The 18,602-nt window shown below is 42.8% G+C and overlaps 1 protein-coding gene across 2 annotated transcripts in view; it reads left to right on the forward strand.

The window, feature by feature from the left end:
• Positions 1–528: 528 nt before the first annotated feature.
• FBXW7 (F-box and WD repeat domain containing 7) overlaps positions 529–18,602 on the forward strand; it is a 145,581-nt gene continuing 127,507 nt past the window's right edge. The window contains exon 1 of one of the 2 annotated variants that reach the window (XM_077300087.1): positions 529–1,250. The gene's annotated coding sequence lies outside the window, so the exon portion shown is untranslated. The remainder of the gene's footprint in view (positions 1,251–18,602) is intronic. The other variant, XM_077300086.1, reaches the window with a different exon arrangement.

Genomic DNA, 18,602 nt, shown 5'->3' on the forward strand with positions numbered 1-18,602 from the left:
AGCTCACGCTTTTCACATGGCCGCAATTCACGTGTATACTTCCCCATTGATACGTCACGAAGTACGCCTCTTGCATTTCATGGCGCTTTAATCCGTCTTGCCCCCCACCCCCTTATGCATTTTTCTGCAGACTGCTTAGCCGCTGCAAGCATCTGAAGTTAGCCCTAGTCTAGCCTACGGAAACTCATGGTCCACAACGGTTCAGCTGCATACCGTCTCTTTCCCACCTCGACACTCAACGAAAACATTATATTTTCGCAGCCCCCGATCTAATACCACATCCCTCGCCGCTCCGCAAGAAAAAATAAATATATTTGCCCAATAACCCGTGAAGGTCCGCTAACAGACTCCCGAACGCCTAACCCAACTGCGACTGCGCAAAACTGGGTGACCGGGCGGGGTTCATTTCCCGCGTCCCGCCCTACGCTCCACTACCAATCCGCACACCGCCCTCCGTGCGTCATCACGATGCGCCGCAGAAGACACGAGAAGGCGGGTGGAAGGGGGGCGGTTGCCAGGCGACGTTGAAGTCATCCTTGTGCGCCACCGCCGACAGGCCGTCCCTTCTTCTCCTCCACCCTCCCTCCGCTGACTGTGCGAGGGACAGAAAACAAGCGTCTTCGCGAGCGCGTCCGGCAGCCGCACCGCGCCGTGGCCCCGCGCCTGGTCCTTCTCCTGCGGAAGAGCAGCGGCTCCCCCGGCGCCCGGCCCCTCTGCCGCTCCCGCCTCTGCTCGGCGGGGCGACCGGAGCGCACGCGGAGACTCAGGCACCCACATGCCTGGGAGTGGGGCGGGAGCGGCGCTGAGCCTGGCCGCCCGGCTCCGCTTCCGCGCTGCCTCCGCCTGGCTGGGGCCCTAGCAGTGCCGGCGGCGGCCACTGGGCAAGTGTATGAGAGCCAGAGCTGGGCTGGGGCCGCGGCCCGACCCACTCGCCGCCTCCCCCTCCAAGGCCGGGGTGGCTGGACCGGCCCCGGGGGGAAGCGGCGGGCAGCTCGGCGGCGGCGGCTCCAGGTGAGGCGGCCCCGGACGCGCTGCGGAGCTCCCCGGAGCCGGGAGGCGGCGAGAGAGCGGCGGTGGCCCCTGCGGGACTCCTAGGGCGAAAGACGCGCGACCCGACGCTTCCCTGCCGTCGCCCAACTTGCTGTGCCGCCCCCGAGTTCTGGCTGCCTCGGCCCCCCACCCCCTTCTTCCCGGGCCAGGCGCGCTCAGCGCAGGAAGCCCGGCCGGACGCTGCCGCTCTTGCTCCCAAAGTGAGTCCCGCCGGTGGGGCCGGGAGGGAGGGGCGGGCGGGCGTTCGCGGTGGCATGCCCTTTCGGGGACCCTGCAGGGGCTGCTGCACGTGGTCGCGTGTCCCCTTGTCCGTTCCGGTGCAAGGGAAAGGGTGGGCAGTCAGGAGGATGCTCGAGGAGATGCTGGGCCGGCGTGAAGGGCAGCCGCTGCCCCTTGTTTCATATGCGCCTCACGTCCCCGGGCGCTCTGCACGGTCTGCTGCGCTAAGTGATCCTCCCTGTTAGTCGCGGCAAGGAAACCTGCCTGCCCGGCCGCCTTCTCCTCCTCCTCCTCCTCTTTCTCTCGCTCTTATTCTCGGGCTCGGCGGAAACGATTGGTGTGTATCTTCAGGGAGCTTTAAATTGGGTATCTCAATAGACCGCGGGCGGGGCGAGCTCTCGAGCGCCAATCGATAAACGACTTGGCACACCAGACTTGAGCCGAGAGTTTTCTGTCTCCCCGTTTTGCCTTCCTGGCAAGTGGCTGGTTAGAATGCTCAAATCCGTGCCTCTAGTGAACAATGACTTGCTTTGGGGGGAATTTTAAGAGGCTGGTAATGTCACTGTTTCTCTTCCTTAAGCAAGCCTTCTTTTGGAAGGTTGCTTTGTGGTCTGAGTAAATGTGGGTGTACAATCAAAGATACTACTCCTGTGGTTTGACATACATGTTTGAATGTTGGCCTGTCCCCAGCCTTTTCATACTAAAGTACAACAATGCTTAACTGAATAAAGCAGCTTTACAATATGCTGCAGTCTTAAATGCCCCCACACAGAAAATATCAATCAACTCAGTCCTTGTTTAGTAGTAAGCATTGAGTTGATTCTCAGGCCAAAATACTCAATGCAAGTTTTACTGCTTTGCCTCTGTGAAACTGATCTATCAAAGCAGAATGACCAAAAGTAACATGCAGTTATTGAATGTGAAACTGGACTGTTATGTTTTAGTAGGATTCTGAATCCCCAGTTTGGTCTGTAAGAGTAGAACTTGATGAAGGGAAAAACACATAAGAGAAGCTATGATTCATGTGGTTTAGGGTAACTTCTGATATTCACAATACCTTAAATGGTAGGAAGAAGGCAGCTGGAAAGTTTCTGCTATTTTTCTTTGAACTGAAAATGCCAGATTTTATTTTAAGTAATTACATAATACACTTTAGGATATTACATGAAAATGAATGGGATTGCTGTAGAGAAACAAAATTGTGTTAAATGTAACAGCATGAATTAGTGGTCCATGAAACAGATAACAGACTTTTAAAAAATCCAACTGACTTGTGCTGTACATTAGTTGTCAATTTGCTTGAGGCTTTCATTCCCCCCTTATCTCAACAGCTAGAATTGAGAGAATTGAGTCTTCATTGAAATATCCTCCAGTTTGTGTATTCAAGACAGCAGTGTTGCTTACTTGGGTTTTGCATCTGGTATTCCTCTTAGTATCTCTGGGTACTTTTTATCTTCACACTATGATTATTGAACTGTCCTTAAGGATTATCAAAAGCAAATAGTGCATCACTTAATATTTATTTCTTGCATCAGAGTTAAATACTTTGTGCTAGTGTGTAAGAGTGCTGTTATAAGCAGGTCTCCTCAAAATCCTACTTGGGTCTATTCAGCAAGAAAGCATTCTTGGGATCGGACTATAAGTTCTGATGATTTTCTTTGTACTCTGTTGAAATTCTTATTAAAAAATCTTAACTGCACTCATTGCAATATATGCACTAATAAGTTAAAACACCATTGAAATTTTTGGGCAGCCTTTGGAAGAAAGCTAATGACTGAAAACTAGACATCTTCTTACATTAAGTGACTCTGATACTTTACTTTGGAGCCTTTATTGGCTGCTGTACATATTTTAAACCATAGTTTCTTGCTATATTTGAATTGGGCAAACCAGAATTGGAAACCATAGTATGTGATTTCCATTTCTGGTTGCACAGACGGTGGCTTGCCGGGTTAAAATACAGTACTGAATGGTGGTTTTCTGCAAATTAAGAAGTTAGGGATGGAGTCGACAGGACAAGGGAAGGATAAGCAGGAGTATGTGAATCCACAGCTTGTTGTGTTGCAACTGAGCCAGAGAGTCTAGTTCTGTCTTTAAGATTAACACATTTATTGTGGGCTGAGCTTTTACTGACAGGAACCTATGAAATTTATCTGATAAAGCAGGTTCAACCATGACAAATCAGGCCCCAAAACTTCTTTTGTCACTTCTTTGATGTAGGGTAGCTTACAATGAGATTTCAAAGCATAATTTGCAATACCTTAATTTTGTGATGGAAATTAATGAACAGTTAGTTGGCTAATAGTTTGTCTAGTCATAAAAGACATTATCACACTGCTGTGGTCCTGGCTTTGTCTCTTTCAGTGACCCTCTTTGCTACAATCTGTGAAATGGTGATGACAGTGGTGGAAGGGATCAGATATTTTCTCTCTTTCTCACACACACAAACTATCATCTTTACATTGTGGGTTAAAGACTGATCCATTGGTTATGTATACCTAGCAGGGTGTAGTGGTTAAGAGTGTCCACTTTTAATATGGAGAGCTGGGTTTGATTCCCCACTCCTCCCCATGCAGCCGGCTGGGTGACCTTGGGCCAGTCTCAGTCAACTTAGAGCTGTTTTCAGAGCAGTTCTATCAGAGCTCTCTCAGCCCCACCTACCTCACCAGGTGTCTCTTGTGGGGAGAGAAATGGAAAGTGATTGTAAGTGTCCTTGAGACTCTTTTAGATAGTGAAAAGTGGAGTATAAAAACCAAGTCTTCTTATTGAAGTTTCTTGAAAGAACCTCTGAATAGTAGCTGCTTAGTCAGTTATACCCACATAGCTGTATGAAAGCAGGCAGTTTTTGTGACTGGTTCCTCATATGATTCTGACATCTTCAAGCATGCTATTCAAAACACAGGAAAAAAGTGTTCAAAATTGGCAAGTTCAAAACTGCTAGGGTCATTTGAGGAGTTGTACAAAACTACTTGATAAAATATAGTTACTTGCAGCACCATGATACAGTATGTGTTTTTTTTTTGGTTTAGTCCTAGGTTTGACTCCTGGTCTCCATAGATAAATATTTCATCTAATAGTTCTAGGGGAGACCCTTTCTTGAAATCCTGGAAAACCCTGCTAGTCAGAGATGTTTTTGGGCCGCAATGGTTAACTTGTCAGTGTTGTCTGGGTAGTTGTATATCAAGAAGCAGCCCTGATGAATTAAGCTTTTAGGGTAAGGTGACCAGATTGTCCCACTTTTCGAGGGACATCTGGGGGTTCCAGGCCAATTGTACTTATGTTGAAATTTATACACACACACACACACATACATACACACACACACACACACACACACACACACACACACACATATATATAATTACAAGACTATTTTTGCGTTCTATGAAACTTTTTGTTGCTCCATATAGACCAAATTTTTAATCAAGAACCCCCTCCGGTCAATGGTGTCTCGCTTTACCAATGTTAAAATCTATTCTCCATCACCCTTGAAAAGCTAGAACCCAGACACTGTCCGTGCTGCTACTGTGCCACCCCACCGAGGTGCTGGGATGCCTTGGCTGGAGAGCTGCCCCCCACTAGTGGGACCAAATGGAGCCACCCGATCCCACTGGAAGTAAAAAACGGCCCCATCAAACAGTCGCACTGCATTCTTGATTGAAGAATTTGCTGTATCAAGCAGGGGCTCATGGGAATTGAAGTCCATGGACATCTGGAGGACCACAGGTTGACTACCCCTGGTCTAGACTATCCATGGGGTGACCACAGAGAACCTGACATCAATATGCCAGTTTTATCTCCTAGACTTCTCAGAGAACATCAGCACACACATTTGTGTTTATTTTATGGAAAGTTTAAATACCAGTCAGAAAACAAAAATGTTGCTGCTACCTCAACCTCATTAATTAAAAGCATTTTTTAAAATTTTCTGTAAAGTTATTTTACTGCTACTGTACAGGACGACAGTAGATCCTTCTGTCTCCGTTCCACTGATCCGATAAATAGACAATCTTCAAATGTATAATGATTTGGTCCGCATAGACTTAATGATATGAATGTGTTGTTTGGATGTTTCATGAAGTATGTGTATTCTTTCTCTTTCATGGAAGTATGTGGTATGTTTCTTGTATGTACCTCTTTCCTGCAACTAGAGTGATTGTTTCTTTAAAGCAAATACTGTTTTGTGTGGATGAAAGAACAGTTCAGTCAGCTTGGCGTAGTGTTTAGGAGTGCAGACTTCTAATCTGGTGAGCTGGGCTTGATTCCCTGCTCCTCCGCCACATGCAACCAGCTGGGTGACCTTGGGTTTTCCACAGTACTGATAAAGCTGTTCTGATTGAGCAGTAATATCAGGGCTCTCTTAGCCTCACCCACTTCACAGGGTGTCTGTTGTGGGGAGAGGAAAGGGAAGGCAAATGTAAGCCACTTGAGACTCCTTCGGGTCGAGAAAAGCGGCATATGAGAACCAACTCTTCTTTCACAGTGTAACAGTAAATCAAGCAATTAAATAAAAACTCAATTTAAAAAGAAAAGGCTTCTGCTGTTGAATTGCTTTTGTGATTTTTTTTTTCAAGATCTGAAACTTTCTACTCTGTGGATAGCTATTTCAGATAGGACCAACAAAGTTTTGTGCACGGTATAAACTTTTCTGTGTATGCATACTTGGTTGGACATTAAAATCCAGTAGCACCTTTAAGACCAAAGATTTAATCAAGGCGTGAGCTTTCGAGTGCAAGCACCCTTCGTCAGACTATGATCTTCTTACATGACAGGGAATATATAGCAAAAATCAGTTCTGTTACATCTGTGTCATAACCAGATACAGCCAATGATAATCCTTTGTCAAAACAGCCAATGAATCCCCTAGAATTTAGTTTACTTTACAAAGTGAAACCAAAGTGTTGCTGGTAGAGAGATAAAAGGCTATCACCTCTCCATATGTTGCTTGCTCCATACAACTGTGAGACATTCCTCCCAGGGAATTGCTGGTCACTTCCCAAGGCCAGGGAGTCAATCTCAAAATTCCATTACAATGCCATATCCTAGTCATATTATCACAAATAAAATACATAGTGAGGAATATGGATACACAAGTTGAACAAGAATTAGCATGAATTAAATAAAAGCCTTTGTCTCTATTGAGTCCTGGGTATGTCATAGTATAGAGTTTTGTAATAAGTCACATAATCCCAATTAAAATAAATTGTGAGGAATGTGGAAACAAAAGTTACATAAGGTTAGCATGCATAGTGAGATAAAAAACCTTTGTCCTTTGGTTGGACATTGTGAAACAGAATATCCTCAACCATTACATACAGATAGAAAGAAGGCGGGTGTATGATAATTGTCAGGAAACATTGGCTAGAGTGAAGATTCATAAAAAGAAATGAGAAGAGAGGAAACATCAACCCAAAAGTCAATCCTTTGGGACCTTTGGGCTGACATCAAACTAAAATTTCTTTTCATGCCTATTTGTTAACCCTTGCATTGTATGCTTATTTACGGCAATTCACAGGTCTTGATCTTGATTACTGCCTCAATCAGATTTCTGGTGTTATCTTTTATGCATTTTCAATCTAGTCAGCCCTTCCTGGCAATTAACCTCCTCCCCACTCTATATGTAAAGTTTGACGATATTCTGTTTCACTGTACCTGACCAAGTGTGCATGTACACAAAAGTTTATACCTTGAATAAAATTTTGTTGGTCTTAAAGGTGTCAGTGGACTCAACTCTGGAGAGTCTGTGTGGTGTAGTGGTTAACAGGGGAGGCCTCTGTAGGTTTGATTGCCCACTCCTCCCCATGCAGCCAAGTGAGTGACTGTGGGCTAGTCACAGTTCTCAGAGCTCTCTCAGTCTCACCTGCCTTACAGGGGGAGGAAGGGTAGGAGATTGTAAACCGCTTTGAGACTCCTTCAAATAGTGAAAAGCTGGGTGTAAAATCTGACTCTTCTGCTGCTGCTTCTGTTGTTGCTTATGCGGCTGTATTCCTCAGTCTGTCAGAATAAATTTTAAAATAAATGGGACATATCAGTCAGCCATATTTCGGTATCTGATGGAAAACTATGACAATCACAAGTGGTTAAAATAGGCAGTATGGCCTTCTAGCGTTTCTGCTGTTTCTGTTGTGACCTTCACGGCTAAACTTGATACTATTATTATTTTTCAATTATTTTTCGATATCCACTTCACTAAAAATGCCCCATCATATTATTTTCGAGACTGATAAATCATATTCCAAAGTGAAAATTGGCAGATTTTAAAGTAATGAACCAATGTGATGTTATAGTTGATGTCTTAGACTAGGAGCTGGAAGACCGATGTTTGCATTGCTGCTCTTCCATGTATGTTTGAAGGGTGACCTTAGGCGACACTTGTCGCTCACTTTGAACTTCACCTAAGTCACAGGGTTGTTGTGAGGATCAAATGGAGGAGCGGGGAACCACCCTGCAACTACTTTTGATTTCTGCTGTAAAGTGGAGAATTTATACAGGCATGTATTTAAAGCTGCCTTTATGATGAAACTTTCCAGTTTCTTCCTTGTCTTCTTGAACAACTGTTTCTACATCCCATAAGGGAGGTGTCTTCAAAGTGCCTCAGTTAGTATACCAGTCTGATTAAAATCTAAGTTGTCTTTCTAATTTTTTTTTAAGTTTTAAAGTTTAAACTTTCTAAAGTTGACTTTCTAATTTTTAGTGCTCTGAAATATTATACATTTTGATGTAATTCTGCTGGAATACACAATCCTCAGAGTAACTCCAGTCCAAATCAGGAAGTTTTGACTGGAGTAACTGCATAGGATTGCATTGTTACTTTCTGAAGGAACTGCATTTCTAGTTACTTACAGAGATAACTTTCAGTAGTACTTCCATAGGACAGGGGGGCTATACAGCTGTGTCTGAGGCACTGCGACTTGAGAATTTTGCCTTCAGGTTCTGGAGTGAACTTACTCTTCGATGGTTTTCAGCTTTCTTCTTAATTTTTTTGCCTGTTGACAGATTTCTGTCATCATTCCTTCATGTGATTTGGTTCATGTTCTCTTTTTAATACTTAAGCTTGGTGAGAGAAGGAAGAATCTTATGGAAGTGTCCTAAGTATTCTGATGCTCAGCAGTACAGTGGTCCCCTTTGCATCTTGCTATAAACAACAGACAGAGAAGCCTTTTTCGGGTATATTTTAAATGCAGACAGAATATTTACGGACTTGATTTCAGCACCTTTATAGAGCCATATTATGTACCAGGAAAGCAAGAGTTTCAGTCTTCTGAAAAGAAATTACTCTAGTAGTAGGACTGTATGCATCAATGGTTTGGTTTTATTATAAATAATAATAATCTTTATTCTTATAGCCTGCCCTTCTCATAAGGCTCAGGGTGGGTAACATCCAATTGGTAAAATACAATCTTAAATATAATTGTTTTATTTGTTTGTTTGTTGCATTTATATACCACCCTTCCCCTGAGGCTCAGGGGAGTTTACATAGAACATAGACGACAATACAATCAACTTAGTTTTTTCATAATGTATAGATAACCACAACAATAATAATATTAACATTAATAATTGCAACAGAGGTAACTTTAAAAGTACAAACAGGTCCAGGGGTGGAATGCATGAACGGATTTCTGGGAGGGGGAGGGGGAGGGAGCAGGGGCCCTGTAGATGCTGCTGGTTTCGCTCGGTCTCAACCAAATGCCTGGAGGAAGAGCTCCTTACTGCAGGCACTGTGGAACTGTTGATGCTCTGTCAGGGCCCTTATCTCGTCTTAAAGTCCCACACTTTACACATTTTCACAGTCCTTTTGCCAATTGTTTTGAACACGGTAATGGGAGTTCATTCTTTGGATAGGTCAAGCTTCCTTCAGTATTCCAGAAGAGGCAGGACACCCTTTATGACGGGGATGGCCAGACTGGCCCTCCAGACGTCTATGATCCCCCACCAGCAGAGCCAATTGGAGGGGCCTCATGACAGTTGCAATCCATAGACACCCATAGACACCCAGAGTCCCGGGCTATGGGATTCTCGCTGCAACCTTTTCCTCTTGCATCCCAAGTACCACCCTCGCTAGCCACAAAGCATTAGCACCTTCAGTCTTCACATAGCCGCAGTACGGCATGGGGGGGGGGGGAAGAGAAGGTGGTGGCTGGCTGTGTGCCATTGTCAACCAACCTCTGCCACACTCAGCCTGCAAGCATAGTCCCTGGAAGCGCATCCTTGCAGCATCAGGCTCTTGGTGCAGGATCAACCCTGCACCGCCTCCTCTTCCCATCATCATTGTCATGTTCATCCACCCCCTTGATTTAAATGCAGGTACATTTCTTTGCTATTAACTCTTATATGGAAACAGTGGACTAGAAATGTGTAGTTGCTTTATGGAGCAATCTCAAGATAATACTTTGCATCTTGAAGATACTTTGAGTACTGATTATTTCAGGATCTTACTCTGATGTACATTTCATTTCCACTGAACAATTTCCCTTTATCTTTGGTTTAAAGATAACCACTGTGCCATTGATTTCAGTTTTTAGCCCTGAATATTGGCAACAATTTTTCTCCTTAAAGTCCTATTTGGGGGCTTGCACTTTGAGAAGTGTCAGCAGTGTGAGAAGTGAAAATTGTTTTCAAATGAGACAATCTCAAGCAATAAAATAAAAAAGCATTGGTGATAATGCATTCCAGAGAAAAGTACAGAAAAATTCATTCTTGAACTTGATTAACGGCAGAGTAATGTGATTACAATTCTGAACTTCCATGAGATTTAAAAAATATGGGTTTAAAGTTGGGACTTGACTGGAATAGTGTTTAATGATTTATTGAAAATAATTTGCGAATTAGCTTTAACTGATAGGTAACTTTTTGTCATGTTGGTGTCAAGAGCAGAGATTCCAGCAGAGATTACATGCATGCTTGGTGATACATAGAGCTGGATCCTGTGAAAACAAGACCAGAGGTGCCAAGGTGCATCTCTCCTCCATCTTTTCCTAGTAGCCCAGCCAATGGCTTCTTTCCGCAACCCATTGTTGGGGATTGGAGGAGTCTAGAACCAGTGTGGTGTAGTGTTTGAACGTTAGACTGGGATATGAGAGACCTGGGTTTGAATGTACACTCTGCCATGGAAGCTTGCTGGGTGACCTGGGGCCAGTCCTATCAGCCTGTTCTGTTTCATCAGGTGGTTGTGAGGATGAAATGAAGGAATTCTGTAAGCTACTTTGGTTTTCTGCTTGTTGGGTGAGGGGACTAGGTATAAATGAAGTAAAGTGGTGCAAGGCACAGGGGGCTGCACTGAGGAGGGAAATATGGGCAAAATTGCAACATTTTGGATGCAGTAATGGAACACTTGAACTGCTACACTTGCTCCATTAGATGAAGCAGGAGTATGTCAGTTACTTAATTCCCCTCCTCACTGCATGATTCGTGACATTTGGCCCTTGGGTTTCTTCTGATCTCCAACATTAGCTTCTTCAGGTAAGGGACTGTTGAGGAGGGAGGCGGGAAGATATCTGTCTCTACAAGTGCTTTGCATCATAGAATCCAATTCATAATGTGTACCTGTCAGGGAGCGGGGTGGAGATTGACATATTACGTAAGCAGCTTGTGTGCACAAATATAGGGCAGATGTGACCCATCTCCCAATATGTATGAGGTTTACCTGGTTTCCTGTGTGAGTCAACAGATTCTTTTCCTTCATATTTTGAATCTTGTTTTCATTTGACCTGTTAAGCTGTGATTGGTTTAACAGAACGCTTCTATTGTAACAGTGTGATCCAATGTGGGACACTTGTCCCACTCTCTGTCCTTACTGCTAAAAATAAATCTCAAATACTTTTTAGTTATCTTTCTTTAATGTTTTTGGATTTCTGAACTCTTGAGTTCTAATGCAGGCTTCAAGGTTTGCTTTTATATTAAAGATAAAGACAAAACAAGCTGAATTTACTGGCAACCCTTTTTTCCTTCCACAGGAGAAAATGTGAGACTGTATAGCCATTTGCTGGAGGGAACCAGACAGTCAAGAAGGGTTTTGGAGAAAAGCTGGAAGCCAGCCAAGAACAGTATATACAATGAGATGGGTGGGAGATTGTGACTGGAAGGGAAAGCTGACTTTATGAAAAGGGTGCAAGAATGAAAAGCAGGCCAGAAAATACTAGTGCTCAGAGTGAGGCTCAGTTAAATAATATAGCTTTGACTGAGGTTAGGATTGTAGTCCACATAGTAACAGAGAAGTATATGCTGGGAAGCTATGAAAGTATTTAGCATTCGAGTTATTACTAGTGTGGGTAGATAAGAGAAAAGGCCCTATTTTGCTTTAGTTTGTACTCCTATATTTGAATCTTCATTACTGAGTAAACTATTTTGGAAAAAAGGAATGTGTGTATTCTATTTATGTTCTTCCCATCCTCCAGGGAGTTCAGGACAATGTTTAGACTTTGTAAGAATCTTTTGAGGTAGGTTAAGCTGAGAGAGACTGACTTTCCCAAAGCCGGCTTGTGAACTTCATGCCACATAATTATCTCAATTGATGTATCCCTAAGAGGGGATTTTAACTTGGATTTCTGTGTAGAGACTAAGGCACACTGCCTTTATGAAAATGGCAGTCTTTGTGCTGCGAGGTTATTTTTGTAGTCTTCTTAGAAAAGAAACACTCTTTGTAAACAACTGTGAGTTTAAAGCTAGTTTATACAAATTCTGCTTCAGAAATACTAGGATTTAGGCGGTGTTGAATGGGTGATTTAATTTTGTCAATAAAACAAAACTTTATTTCAGGTAGCCTGCTCTGACAATAGAAACCTCAACCTATAGTCTGAAGCTTGTCATTAAGAAATCCTTACTGAAATTCAGCAGCTATGTCCAGTGTTCCCTAGCTAAACGGTACTTCTGTTTATTAGAAATTCTGGCTAAATGTCTTCCCATATGAAGAAGCTGGCTGATGAATTCCATGCAGACAATGTTATTAGTCTATTGCTGCAAAAGCAAAATTTAGTTTAGTGCAATTGTTCGTAAGATCTCTAGGGTGAATTCTCTCATTAGTGTCCCTGAAATTTGAATTTTTAATAAAGTATTTGGGATTGTCACTTCATGTATTCAGCTGTTGTCTAATGTATAACATAGGATATAAGCCTATATCAAGGATGGCCAAATTGTGTCCCTCCAGAGGGCTATAATACCATGGTGCCAGTAGGGGCTCATGGTAATTGTAGTCCATGGATACCTGGAGAACTACAGTTTGGTCCCTCGTGGCCAATATGAATAAGCTCACATTGTATCTGTTTATTATCTTGAATATATTCCTGTACATACTTTCAATTTAGTTCCACTGAGTTGAGTGGAATTTTCTCCTTAGTAAATATATTACTCAATGTAGAGATATAGAATGTCTGGATACTTTAAAGATGTGGAGAAAAAACATTTTCTTTTTTGGAAACAGTGAATGTATCTAATGCTCACTTTCTTGTCAAACCTAAACTTACTTTATTGATATATCAAGACAAGATGAGTAGGGTTGGACATGGACTAGGAAGAATGTGATTTGGTTCGTGGTATGCACTGTTCGTAAATCACGGAATGTCATTTAATTTTTGGGTGCTAAATGAACTGGTTCAGTTCATGAAGTTAGTAACATAGTAGAATGCCTTGTGGCATACTAGAGACACCAAACTCACAAAGGTCTCAATCTGGCTTTCCTGTACCTGTCCTCAAAGTTTGGTGATAATTGGGTTTATGAGGCCCAAGTTATGGTCCCCCAAAGATGGTGTTAGGAAAGTGCTTTCTGGGGAAATGAAGTGAAGGTTCAGGAGGTTCAGAAATGTGTGGAACTGAGGAAATATCAGGCATAGGTTCAGAAGTGTATAGAGTGTATGTATTCCCTGTAGGCTACAGACACCAAATGCACAGGGAACTTCACCCTGCCACTTGATCTTCTACAGTCTCTCCAGTTTGGGGACGGATTACATTTATGCGGTCACAGTTATGGGCCCTGCAGGGAAGATCTTTCCAGTGCTGTCTGTGGAAAAGACAGCTGCAGTTACATGAGTCTATGGAATGGCTCAGGAACAAACCAGTAACACCAACCTCATGGGGAAAATTTACCTGGACAGATCCCGCTCTAGCCAGTCAGTGGAAAACAAGCAAGTATCCCTTCCCCCTATGCCCCTCAAAGTCTCCAAAAGCTGGTTCTGAAGGATCATGATATAGTTACCAAAGTTACCTCATGTCAGCTTGGCAGGAACCCCTAGGCCCACCATGAGGTAGGTGTTATGTTATGAAGTATGTGTTGCTTCATGAATTGGGGGAATGGCAGAGGCAGCCATCCACCCACCCAAGCGCCAAGGGCTCAGTCCATAGGCTGGATCACCTAGAGAGATGGAAAAAGGGGGAATGCACAGGGGCATAATAGGAGGTCTGTATCTTACCCTTTGAGGTCCAAGGAAAGGCAGCCCAACATGGGGAGACTGACCTTGAGTAAGGCTAGCTCATCATCCATGCTGAGTGGGTCCAAGTGAGAGTGGTAGAGGCTGAGAATGTCTCCCAGGCGGGAAAATACCAGCTCGATCTGGACACTGGTAAGACAATGAGAGAGGAGGTTGTGCCAGGTGATAGCCTTGTGTGACCAGTACTCCAGGAGATCGGTGGAGGCAGAGGTGATTGCCATCACCTCTGCCATGGCATGCCTGGCAATCCAGTCATTGCTGACCTCCTAGTTCACTACTGTCAACCAGTAGCAGGGCTTCTTCCTGGTTGTGGTCTTTGAAGCAGAGGTGCCAGGATGTGGCCTCTCCCATCCACTATTCCCTCTGCCCCCATCTGTTGACCTGTTGCTGATGGTGATGCCAAGCTGCAACTTCTTTGCTGAGGTCTTGACCTGTGGAAGAACAGGTGTCCCCTTGGAGCCTGGTCCAGTGCTCAAATCAGGGAAACGATGCTTATCTGCTCCAGTAAACACAGAATTACAGTGTAGGTGGAGTTCCAGTGGGTGGGTAAGTCCAGGGTGGACCAGTGTTTAAGTTCATCCTCTCCCCTGCCTCTTGTGCAGGAGACAGGAAGACTTTATGCTGTGTGAGAAGTGGGTGGCCAGGCACTGGTAGGTCTTCTGTGATGTCTACATCTCGAAGATGGTAGCGTCTCAGGTGTCTCTGATAGTGCTTCCAAGCCCCAGGGCATCCTTCACTAAACTGTAAAGTGTGTGCCCTTGAAGTGTGCAGCCTTCAGCACTGGTAGAATGTTGGCGCTGGTGTCCATGACAATGTAGTCACGGATGATGTTGCTACTATCCAGCCACTCTTATTAGTAACCTGTAGTGCCTGTCAATTTTTCAAGGGCTCCTACTGTTGTTTCCAAGGCGGGAGAATTTTGACTCTATTTTTGACTCCCCCAGCCTTAATATCTGTAATTCAACCACTCATAGTAAAATAGATATTTTTCTTACCACTTCCTCTATGCTTGTATTTGTATTACCAACTCTGAGCCAATTGGGAAGGATAGGCTATAAAATATTGTTATTATTTCCCATCAGAGCATGCATGCTCTTGTAACTTTCTCTTCCCAGACCCTGTTGCTTTCTGTTCTTAAAATTGCTAACTTTTGCTGTTTTCATTCTATACATACGCTCACATGGGCATGCATGCATGTGATAGAAGGGAATTTCTTTGCACTAATTTGTTTGAAGTAGTGCCCATTATGTCCTAGGCAAAACTGTATAACATTATTTTGGGATCTCTTGCGCTCCCCCGACTGTTGTTTCCACATGGAAAAATAAATTTGATTGTACTGTGTTTGTTTGACTACTTCTTGACCACCCAGTCCATTCCTGAAAAGAATGATGGCTTTACATTAATGGCCAGGAAGTTAACATGTTCAAATAAGCATGTAATATACTGTTACTTGGCTTCACCCCACAATAAGGGAAATGAGGATTTATGTATCGGTGAGTTCTTAGCATTTATTGTTGAATGTTTAAACTCTGTTTAAATAAGATTTTCTTAACTGGAATTCATGAAAATGCCCATATTGCCTTGCTCTGAATCTGTAAAGCTTTCATAGACTTTGTTCTGAGAGTAAACTGCCATCTCTCTCTTAAATCTGGTATTACATGTACGTTTTACTACCACTTTTCTCTCATTTGCACTATGGATTCCTAAAAGCTTTTGAGTGAATGGAATAAAAATATCTGACAAATATATACATGATAAATAAGTAGAAAAATGAATCTGGGTGTATCCCTTTGGTTTAGTCCATATGTCAGAAAATATGGGATGGGCAGAGATTGGGAAGCTGTCTGTGTCACGCTGCTTTAATACAAGTTGCTTCTTGCCTGCTGGCAAATAAACATTCCCATGAAATTGGTCAAGCAGCAGCTAAGTGTGTTTGTGCTTCCCTCACAACTCTTTGCAGTGGCCAGCCTTGCAATGTGTGAATTTGTTTTAAGTGTAAAAGACTAATATAACCTGTGATGATTGTACTGACCGGTTTTGCATTTTAGCTGTGTGTTGCTGGTGGTGTTTTTTAGTAATAAATTACCATTTCCACTTCAGCCTAAACATTCAAAGAAGTAAACTAGTTTTAAGAGACATTTGTAGAGTTGGTGGGAATGCTAGAAATATTGCAGTGAGATGCATTCTCTGAGGCTTCTGATGTTTCATAGACTAACAAAAGGTTGCTTTATTATTGCTTTAATGAACAAATCGCTTTATTGGCTTAGACATACTGGTAGCTTTGTCGGTCCGAACAGCTACGAGTTCTTGTTTCAATTCACCATTGTGCTCAAGTAGTGAAGTGATAGCCATTGACCTCCTACTAAAGTACAATAAAAAGTTTTTTTGTGAGGAAAAGTGCACAAGGAAAACTGCCATACAGTTCCTGGACTATAGCTAAACAACTTAAAACTAGTCTTCCTGTGTTCAGACAGACCTTTGTTAGGTTTCTGAACATGCTTACCTAGTTGTAGGATTGTGAACTCTTTTAAGTGGAAGAAATATCAAGCTAATGTTGTACTCTTGTCTTCAGAGTCCTTAGCTAAGAAAACAAAATGAGATTGACTTCTGATAATAGAGTTGTTGTATTAGGAGTATTATGCTTTTGATATTCCTGGACAATATGACTGATTATTCTTTCATATGATAATTATAATGAAATTGTATAATCCCAATTTCAGAATGATCAGAGTATTCCCACCATTAATTAGTAGGCATCATTGCTTGTTAGAATACAGGGCTTGCAAAAGTATTCCACCCCCCCCCCCCAGTGTTTGTCCTGTTTTGTCACATTGCAGTCTGGAACTAAGTTGGGTTGGGGTGGTGGTTAGCATCATTTGATTCTTACAATGTGCCTACCACTTTAAAGGTGCAAAATCTTTCTTACTGTGACACAAACAGTACTTAAGACAAGAAAAATAGAAATCATGACTATATAAATATTTGTCCTCCAAATGTGGAGTCACCTTTTGCTGCAATTATAGCTGCAAGTCTCTTGGGATATACTTCTATCAGCTTAGTACATCTGGCCAATGGGATTTTCGCCCATTCCTCAAGGCAAAAGTGCTCCAACTCCTTGAAGTTAGTTGGGTAGTGTTGATGTATATCAATCGTCAAGTTTTTCTTCAAGAATTGCCCAGTATTTAGTGCCATCCATCTTTTCTTCAAATTTGAACAGGTCTGTCCTTGCCAATAAAAACATCTCCACAGCATGATGGGCAAACTCCAAATGTGTATTCCTATTCTTTTCTTTAAGCAATGGCTTTTTTCAAGCCCGCCTTCCATAAAGCCCCACTCTGTGAAGTATACTGCTTAAAGTGGTCCTGGAGACAGATACTCCCATCTCCACTGTGGATCTTTGTAGCTTCTTCAGACCTATTGTTGGTGTCTTTGTTGCATCTCTGTTTAATGCCCTCTCTGTCTGGTCTGTGAATTTTGGAGGGTGGCCTTCTCTTGGTAGCCTTATAGTGCTGCAGTATTCTTTCCATTTTGTTATAACGAATTTAATGGTGCTCTGTGGGATATTCAAAGTTTTTTATATTCATTTATAACCCATACCTGATCTATAATTCTCCACAACTTTGTCTCTGACCTGTTTGGAGTGTTCCTTGGTCTTCATGTTGCTTGCTTAATGGTGCTGCAGTGTTAAGGGTCTTTCAGAACATGTCTATTTATACAGACAACTTGTGGCAGATCATGTGCCACTTGGATGGTATGTTGGTGAATCCTAATTATTGTATCTGAAGAAGCATGTGTGCACATGAAAGCTCATACCTTGAATAAAACTTGGTTGGTTTTAAAGGTGTTACTGGACAAAAAAATTGGTCTCCCAATTAATCATGTGACTTCTGAAGTTAAATGGTTGGAGGATCCATGTTCTGATTGGGCTTGACTCCCTGGACCAAGGACCCAGGTCAAGGCCCAAAAATCTATATGGGGAGGGGTTGACAAGGAAAGGTGTTCCTTTGTTTTGGGGTTCATTGATGGTTTGTGGCTGTCTCTCTTGTGTGCATCTGCAGTAAAGGGTGACCAAAGAGAATGATGCTAATTATGACTAGAAATGTACCCATGGAGGAGGCACATGACTCAACTAAAGACCAGGTAGGCCATGGATTGTAAGTACCTAGTTCATAACTTTTGTTTATTTTGCTTAGTTCACCTAGATCCATCTTATAGCACCCTGTGCCTTATAGGAATAAAGTAGTTTAATTAAAGAGAGTCTGCACATTTGTTTACCCATTTGCCGTGGCAACATGGCATGCTGAACTTATATTGTCTTGCAACGTGAGCCTGGGGAGGGCCTGAACTTTAATCAAGGTGGTAATGGTGAGAAGAAAAAGGAAGCAAGACAGTGGCTGGTCTTCACATGATTCACTTCAGTATCTTTTCTTGATAATAAGGTTAATGTGATAACTAAGGCTAGATGCATATTTTATGAATTTGAAGATAACATAGAATCATAGAATCATAGAGTTGGAAGGGGCCATACAGGCCATCTAGTCCAACCCCCTGCTCAACACAGGATTAGCCCTAAGCATCCTAAAGTATCCAAGAAAAGTGTGTATCCAACCTTTGCTTGAAGACTGCCAGTGAGGGGGAGCTCACCACCTCCTTAGGCAGCCTATTCCACTGCTGAACTACTCTGACTGTGAATTTTTTTTTCCTGATATCTAGCCTATATCGTTGTACTTGAAGTTTAAACCCATTACTGCGTGTCCTCTCCTCTGCAGCCAACAGAAACAGCATCCTGCCCTCCTCCAAGTGACAACTTTTCAAATACTTAAAGAGGGCTATCATGTCCCCTCTCAACCTCCTTTTCTCCAGGCTGAACATTCCCAAGTCCCTCAACCTATCTTCATAGGGCTTGGTCCC

This window comes from Paroedura picta, chromosome 10 (genome assembly GCF_049243985.1).
Source record: "Paroedura picta isolate Pp20150507F chromosome 10, Ppicta_v3.0, whole genome shotgun sequence".
NCBI classification, from domain to species: Eukaryota; Metazoa; Chordata; class Lepidosauria; order Squamata; family Gekkonidae; genus Paroedura; species Paroedura picta.